This window comes from Poecilia latipinna, unplaced genomic scaffold (genome assembly GCF_001443285.1).
Source record: "Poecilia latipinna isolate Pla-1442-1.1 unplaced genomic scaffold, P_latipinna-1.0 Scaffold79, whole genome shotgun sequence".
Lineage (NCBI taxonomy): Eukaryota > Metazoa > Chordata > Actinopteri > Cyprinodontiformes > Poeciliidae > Poecilia > Poecilia latipinna.
This window is the reverse complement of record NW_015112695.1, coordinates 574,684-583,183: the sequence shown is the minus strand read 5'-3', so window position 1 is coordinate 583,183 and position 8,500 is coordinate 574,684. Positions and strand designations below refer to the sequence as shown.

At 39.0% G+C, this 8,500-nt stretch overlaps 2 long non-coding RNA genes across 6 annotated transcripts; one reads left to right on the top strand and one right to left on the bottom strand.

Moving 5' to 3' along the window:
• Nucleotides 1-14: 14 nt before the first annotated feature.
• LOC106937394 (uncharacterized) lies at nt 15-7,336 on the bottom strand. 5 transcript variants are annotated; one of them, XR_001422381.1, is made up of 7 exons: nt 7,291-7,336; nt 1,429-2,022; nt 1,228-1,321; nt 834-1,141; nt 562-738; nt 265-421; nt 15-165 (listed from the first exon to the last, which is right to left on the bottom strand). It is a non-coding gene; the product is annotated as an uncharacterized LOC106937394 (long non-coding RNA). The 5 variants fall into 5 exon arrangements; XR_001422384.1 differs by lacking the exon at nt 7,291-7,336 and having other exon boundaries at nt 834-988; nt 1,068-1,141; nt 1,429-1,825; XR_001422385.1 differs by lacking the exon at nt 7,291-7,336 and having other exon boundaries at nt 834-976; nt 1,068-1,141; nt 1,429-1,825.
• Nucleotides 6,141-7,696, top strand: LOC106937400 (uncharacterized). The gene is made up of 2 exons (XR_001422386.1): nt 6,141-6,412; nt 6,621-7,696. It is a non-coding gene; the product is annotated as an uncharacterized LOC106937400 (long non-coding RNA).
• The last annotated feature ends 804 nt before the right edge of the window (nt 7,697-8,500 follow it).

Below are 8,500 nucleotides of genomic sequence, written 5' to 3'. Positions count from 1 at the left end.
GGAGAGAACTAAAACATGCAGGATGCCGGGCCTCCAGGACCCACTTTGGGCTCCCCTGCTGTAGATAATACAGCAGCTGCAGCTTCATCTGTTGGTGCTGCAGCTCTCTGAGGATGATGCTCTGGAGACCTCTTGGACCTTCGTCAGTTAGGTCACAGGACAAACCTTTAAAGTTGAACATAAATAAAAATAAAAATACAAAATTTAGATGCTTTAACTTTTGGTATGTTTATGCATTACTTATAAACCTACTTTTAAATTTACCTCCTGATAACAGGTGGGAAACTCCTTTAGAGTGTCTTCATAGGATGACAGAGATTTCCAACGATGGTCCATCAACAAAGATCCTCTTTTCCTCTTCCAGTCTCTTTACCATCATGATGTCATCGATTGCCCTTGTTTTTGTGTGAAGACTGAGAGTCTGAAATGCATTTATGAAAAGGACAAATCAACTCATTAAAAGTTTAAATTTGTAAGTTGAGGTCAACACCTGGAGTATCTAGTCACATTATCTGTCAGGTATGATGACAGTATAAAACATATTAGTGTATGTTTACTTACCACTGTGTGATTGTTGCCATGGCAATGTTGTGTCACCGGACAGGATCTCTTCCAAAGACAGAACTTCTGTGTCTGTATCAGTCTTCAAGTGACCAACATCTTCTAAAGCCAATGCTAAGATGTTTTCTCCTTTCTGATCTTGCGATGAGCCTTGGCACAAGCTTTGTCCATCTGTATCTGCACAAACATACACAAACAACATCAACTGTGTCAAAGATGTTTATGCAGTATGTACCAGCAAGGTTATTCAATGCCTGGTCAGTGTTCCTTACCTTACATTCATGGGCTTTGCCATGGAAAATTGAGAGAAATGGCTTCATTTTAAGCAGGTGTTGGAGCTCAGGACAGCTTTTTGTTAGTTTTCAAGATATGGTCAGTACTTACATGTTACATCCATGGAAAAAAAAGTGATTGTCTGTTGGCCAGCCTTTGTTGAAAGAACAAAGCTTATGCAAATATCTCATACTATCTCGAAGAGCACTAAGCAGCACTCCATGTCTACACACCGCTAGCTCCAAGCCTCCTCATCCAGTTTGCTGCTGGATCTGTGAGAGATCTCCCTGGCTGCCCACCACAAAATCTAGAATGCATACAATTCAGTCAGGCAAGCTGTTATTACAGGCTAAAAGGTTACTGTTATTATACATTTACAATCTGCAGTCTTACATTTTTGGTTGATTAGTGTATACAGTCCACAAATGTTCCTACGTTTTCATCCTTGGCAATGAAAAGGTCCTGAAATATAGCCTGTTCCTCCAATCTGAAAACAAAGCAATAAAATACACTTCATGAGGTGTTATTGTCCAAAGGTAGTGAACATCACTAACATATACAAAGAATTGTTATATTTTACACATTTTACAATACCTTGCTGCATTCTTTAAATGGTAATACTTGCAGTTTCCATCCACTGAAACTGAAAGCACATCTGGGGTACAAGCTTGACACTTGAAGGGATCCTTCCTTAACATCTTATCCAACTCATATTATGGCTTCCCGCTCAAAAATCATTTCAGGAAGCTGTCAGCCGAGATCTTAACTATGATTTAAAATGAGAGATAAAAAAAGAAAACATAAAATAGGACATAGGTGTCCAAATACCAGGCATCAAGAATAGGTTAGGTGTCTTTCAAGTTTTAGGTGTTTCTCTGGCACAAAACATCTCACTCAATTAATTTTGATGTTACCAGGACTTCATATGATCTGAATGCAGAATGAATGAGGTGGCACCTCAGCCATTTTATTCAAGTGTGTTTAACCAGTTACACCAAAATGTTGAATAGCATAACCACTCAAGAATAGAGTCAGACGGCCCTTCTGAGATATGTACATCAAAGTACTCACACAGCCAAAGTTGACAGTTATTTAAGATCTACGGGCAGGGGGGGGACGGAGAGATGACACAGTGGGAGGAGAGGCAGTTGGAGAGATGCTTCTGGGTCTTTTCTTCTTCTGAAAAGACTGAGAGGATGGGACAACAGGATGAGAAACAGGAACTGAATCAAGCACCATCACAGTCTCTTCCTGGTTCTCTGGTATCATCATTGGATGCTCCTCAGTAAGCATCCCAGGCTGCTCCTCAGTTATGGTCTCTGACTGTTCAAAGATCAGGTTCTCAGCTCTTTACTTCTCTTCATCTGGCTTGTAACAGCAATAAATAACAGACAGGAGAAAAGAAATTTGCCTGTACTGACGCAAGTTCATTTTTAATTCAAGTAAATGACCTAGCTGCAATCAGTGTATTCAGACAGGGTTCATAAACAAAACTTTAAAGATCATCACAGCCTGGGGGCACTGATGTTTTTAGCAACCCTCCAATATTACAAAGTGGCANTCGGTTTTCCACAGCCTGCTGCATCCTTAATAAATCTGCTACTAAGGACGCAGCCCTGCGTCTCCAATGCCGCATCATGGATTCGTTCACACCGAGGTTACATGCAGCGGCTATCGATCTGTACTGCCAGATGGGATTTATTTAACATCATATTAACTTCTTCGTGTTAACATATTGGCATCATATTAACTTCTTCGTGTTGTTTCCAGGGGTATGAGTGTGAAAGCATTTCTCCGTTGTGCCTGCAGCTAGCATGTACTTGTTCTAAATCAGGGGTCCCCAAAGTGGGTCCTGGAGTTCTGGCATCCTGCATGTTTTATTCTCTCCCTGGTTTAACGCACCTGGATCCAATGATGGCTCATTAGAGGCCTAAGAAAAATATTGACAAGCTGAAAATGTTGTTAGTACCACCAGAGAAAGAATAAAACATGCAGGATGCCGGGCCACCAGGACCCACTTTGGACCCCCCTGTTCTAAATAAAAATCAGCACTTTTCTTTGATTTCCAATTTTGACTTAAAATTATTCACTTCCTGCTAAAGAGCCCCCTGGTGGTTGAAGAAAAATCTACAGAAAAGCCACACCGGGCTATAATCCATGTAAAAAGCCGGGACAAAGTAGCAGCTTATCTCTGGAAAATACGGTACTTCTGCATTCTTTCAGTTAGAAACCCCATTCATACTTTAAGCACAGGATACCCTTCAGCAACTACAGTACAATTCAGCTTCTTCATACATTTTACAGTTGTCATAAAATTCTTATAAACGTCTTGGTTACATTATGTTCATATTTCATCTTTACAATGGAAACTAATTATGGTAAATAGCCTAGACTTGAACAGCCCTTTATCATGTCCAGAGGACTCCAAAGTGATTCACACATTTACGCACACATCCACTCAGTGGTAAAGTGTGGTAAGCTACTGGGTGGCAGTCACACCTGCCCTGGGGCAACTGGTAAAATGCAGTATATTGGTTTTTCATAGTGAATGGAATAGTGCAAGTCAGCCGTACTACTGATAGTCTTTATGCTAATTAGGGAACTTTGTGTTTTTTAGAGTTGATGTCAACATGATACAAGTTGAGTCAATAACTGGTTGCTGTGATCTAACAGAAGCGCAAGCATAAATACTTTTCACCCACTTACAAGCAATAACACAGTAACTATTGCCTAAAAATTGCTTAGACTTAGCATATTAAATAGAAGAGGTTTGAGTTGTCTCCAAAAGTTGCTGGTTTAGAGTAGCAAGATATGTAGACTGGGTTCAAGTTAAACAACTGATGCAAATTCCAGTTTGAATGGTTTATATACTAGTTCACAGTTTGACTCATCCAGTTTTCATTTATAGATGCATTTATTAGGTTAGATTATCAGTTATGATCTGAAACAATAAACAATCATCAGTACAGTAATCATTAATTCAATCATAGGATGAAAGTTTCAATAAAATACATTTCAGTCATCAGTGTCCCAAAAGCATGGGTAAGTCAACATAGTGGATTAAACAGAGCTCAATACGGAAAAAAAACTTCATAACCTCCCCACTGGCCTAATGCCACTGCAGTAAAACTAGCTGCTTCTTCGGAAATGACAGTAAATTCAGCCTGCACCCAGTGTTGACATGCGTGAAGGGACAATGTGCTGCGGCGTCCTCCTTTACACCTTCCCTTCAAAATAAAAGCACACCTTCAGTTAATTTTTTTATTCACACTTTCAGTTTCTTTCTGTGGCAGGCACAGGAGACGTGGCTGGAGCTGGGGTGGTATTCCTCTACACACAGAAGTGTAGAGGAATATAATTATTTTAAATTTCTCCATAGAAGATGGGCGTACCAACCCTCAAGCACATAAAGAAGTCGGATTGCGATTCCGGGGCGTCTGATGGCAGAGTATGGCTTTGCCACAATCTCCACATAGTCCTTTATCATTGAGGTTACTTCACTCCAGTGTGCTGGATCCATAATGATGTTTATTTTCCTTTTATAGCATTCCTCACCTTGTTGCTTGTTGGTCATGATTTGCAGAATGAGGTGGTGAGGCAGACGCTGAGGACCCAGACAGAATGATGAATATGATGATTAATTGTCCACAAACAGTTCCAATTCCAGGCAGCACAGTAGAGCGGAAGGCTAAAGTTTGAAAACTGGTAGCTGGCAAACACAAAACATCTGAAAGGCAGAATAGACACTGATAACAGGCGGGAAACTCCTTTAGAGTGTCTTCATAGGATGACAGAGATTTCCAACGATGGTCCATCAACAAAGATCCTCTTTTCCTCTTCCAGTCTCTTTACCATCATGATGTCATCGATTGCCCTTGTTTGTCTGAAGACTGACAGAGTTTGAAATGCATTTATGAAAAGGACAAATCAACTCATTAAAAGTTTAAATTTGTAAGATGAGGTCAACACCTGGAGTATCTAGTCATATTATCTGTCAGGTATGAAGACTGTCCAAAGGTAGTGAACATCACTAACATATACAAAGAATTGTTATATTGTACACATTTTACAATACATTGCTGCATTCTTTAAATGGTAATACTTGCAGTTTCCATCCACTGAAACTGAAAGCACATCTGGGGTACAAGCTTGACACTTGAAGGGATCCTTCCTTAACATCTTATCCAACTCATATATTATGGCTTCCCGCTCAAAAATCATTTCAGGAAGCTGTCAGCCGAGATCTTAACTATGATTTAAAATGAGAGATAAAAAAAGAAAACATAAAATAGGACATAGGTGTCCAAATACCAGGCATCAAGAATAGGTTAGGTGTCTTTCAAGTTTTAGGTGTTTCTCTGGGACAAAACATCTCACTCAATTAATTTTGATGTTACCAGGACTTCATATGATCTGAATGCAGAATGAATGAGGTGGCACCTCAGCCATTTGATTCAAGTGTGTTTAACCAGTTACACCAAAATGTTGAATAGCATAACCACTCAAGAATAGAGTCAGACGGCCCTTCTGGGATATGTACGTCAAAGTACTCACACAGCCAAAGTTGACAGTTATTTAAATTTTGATAATATAGTTTTTTTATATTATGGTTTTGAGTCATTCAAAGAATTGTTATTCATACCATTGAGCATGACCACAGTGACTGCCTGTCCTGGTTTGATCCTCAAACATTCTGATGGACAATCAAATTCTAACTGGGATCTCCACAGGTACGAATCGTGCTAAAGAGGTTGACATGTTGGATGCATGAATTTAAAGAAAACAAAACTTACGCTTTCTCTTCTTATAGTCTACCCTGACTTAAGGAGACGGCATGGTCAGCAGGTGACATGAATGCAGATGTGGCTGATGACGGAGTGGGAGGAGAGGCAGCTGGAGAGATGCTTCTGGGTCTTTTCTTCTTCTGAAAAGACTGAGAGGATGGGACAACAGGAGGAGAAACAGGAACAAGATCATCACTATCACAGTATTTTCCTGGTTCTCTGGTGTCATCATTGGATGCAACTCAGCTGTGGTCTCTGTTCACAGATCAGGTTCTCAGCACTTTATTTCTCTTCATATGGCTTGCAACAGCAATAACTAATACTGTATAGACAGGAGGAAAGAACTTCTCCTGTACTGATGCAAGTTGGTTTTTAATTCAAGTAAATGACCAATAGCTGCAATCAGTGTGTTCAGACAGGATTCATAAACAAAACTTTAAAGATCATCACAGCCTGGTGCTCTGATGTTATAGCAAGCCTCCAATTTTACAAAGTGGCAACAACAAGCATGACTATAAACACTATTATGTGACTTTATCATGGCTAATTACTGTATCTAAGCACAGGTACAGTGTACAAGTCCAATTAGCCTCCAAGAGGCTAATTTAGCTAGCTTCCACCGTATATTTTCCGGCAAAAAGATGTTACCAACGTGCCTTTGTAACATAGTTAAGATGGTTCAGGTTAAATCCTGCTAAAATGCACCACCTGCTGGTCAAAAGTTGTATTGCATTCATCCTAGAAAGAGCGGGGTATTATGGGTAATCCTCAGAGCCATGAGGATCACCGACGAGGTAACGTGTCTCTGCCATGTGTTAAAGAAATATTATTAATGCATTTTGTGAAGTGTGGTTGTCGTTTTTGCATATTGTTGAAATATGTTCGGTCTGGGTCACGCTAGTTCTGTTATTATGTCGTTTTTGGCGTGTTTAACAATGTTTAGTTCGTGGGAAAGTGCAGTGGGAATTTCCCACGCGGTAACATTTTGGCTCCTCCTTGCAGGAGCTGGTTTATCCCAGACTGACCTCACCTCCATGCCCGTTCTGTGAAATGCAGGTATGTTTTACCAAATCTCCTGTAGCAGATGGTTAGCATGACACTGAGTTTTATATTAACAGTTTTATACAATGATATGGTTAATTTATGTTTCTGCATTGTTCTAAAATGCAAGATTATATAAACTAAAACATAAAAATGGCATCCAGTAAATAAAATGTCAGCATTTTATTTTATTTTTCAGAACATTTTAATTCGTTACTTTGCTTTCTCTGAAAGACTCACTGGTTGTTCTTTTATTGTAAAACAAAATCCACTATACGATCTCTGTAATTTGAAATGATTTTATTGTGGTTACTGTATGATGGGTAATCCTCAGAGCCATGAGGATCACCGACGAGGAGCTGGTTTATCCCAGAGACTGACCTCACCTCCATGCCCGTTCTGTGAAAAAGAAAGAAACAGTTGATACCAACTTGAGCAGCTCCTTGTTGTTCATTGCCACACCGATAGAAGCCACCAGAACCACATAGGCCACACCTTCAACCATTCGCAGCACAGTCCTACTGCCATCAAGTCCTAAAACTACCATCAGTAATTTTATAACGTAACACTTTGGAGTTATTTTTGGTTTTAGAGTACAAAAACATTTTGACAGGTGCAGGTTTCTACTCACCGGAGTGTAAGTGTCGCATAGGATGACGTCAGCTTATTCTTCTTCTTGGGTTTTAGTGGGATCCGTCCTTATTTTTATTATTTCAATCAAAAATATTAAAACGTTTACAGAACAGTTTGGCATGCAACCACAAAAGAAAATACATCTTAATTTTTCTTAAATCATTTGGAGTAAATCATTGATATCATATTCAAAAATAGTTGGTAAATTTTAAAATAGGTTTTTAAATCAAACTAACAACAACCACAACAAAAACCCTCCGGTTTTATACTTTATTGAGTTATTTTTAAATACCGAATTAAAATCTTATGACTGATACATCTGACCTGGATTTGAAGTAAATATTTTTAATATTGTGTTCAAACTAGCACATCAATTGTAAATAAAGTTTTTTTTAAAGAAAAAATGTCCTATCAGCGACAAGCAGCTGTGACCAGCGTTACGAATTGCTAATAACCTACTGAGCCTGCTAGCAGGCAGAGGAGGGACCACCTGAGGCCATTCTGTGGGATGACAACATCCGAAGCGGGTGTCAGGACAGAGTTCTGAGATCGCAGGGAGACGGAGTCGTCCACTTTGGTCAGCGCTAACCAATAGGAACATGTCTTACATCGCTGGCCCCGCCCAGGATGTTCATGTGAGAATCGCAACCAAATAAAGTTGAGTTCAACCAAATAACAAGAGCATCAAAAGAACTTAGACTAAACCAAAGACTTAGGCTGTGGACCAAAAAATTCTGATATGCAAAAATAAAAGTTTCAAACAAAAACAGTGATATAATTTTTTTTTTTTTAAAAAGCGTTTAAAGCAATTTTTAACTCTTACAATTCGATTGAGATTTTTTTTTGTTTGAAACAAAAAAAAAACAAAAGTTTTGATTACAACTCTATTTTTTTGTTTGACGTGATTTCTTTTTTTGATTGAATAATTGTGAAACAAATTTAACTCCATAGTTCTTCATCACATCCAAAAACAGTATTCCTCTTTTTCTCAGCTGTGCTCCTCTATTTTCCTATTCTCCAGTGTTATAGTTTATATTATAACTTAGGAAACAATAACTGAACATTTTGACACACTGATCAAATTCTTGTTCCTGCATAAAAAGGGTAAAAACTTCCTCCATATTTGTCAGCGTACTTTAAACTTATGTTAACATCCTTCCTGCCCTGCAGCCCCTCCTCTTCTCTCTGCCCCTCCTCTCTCTGCCCCT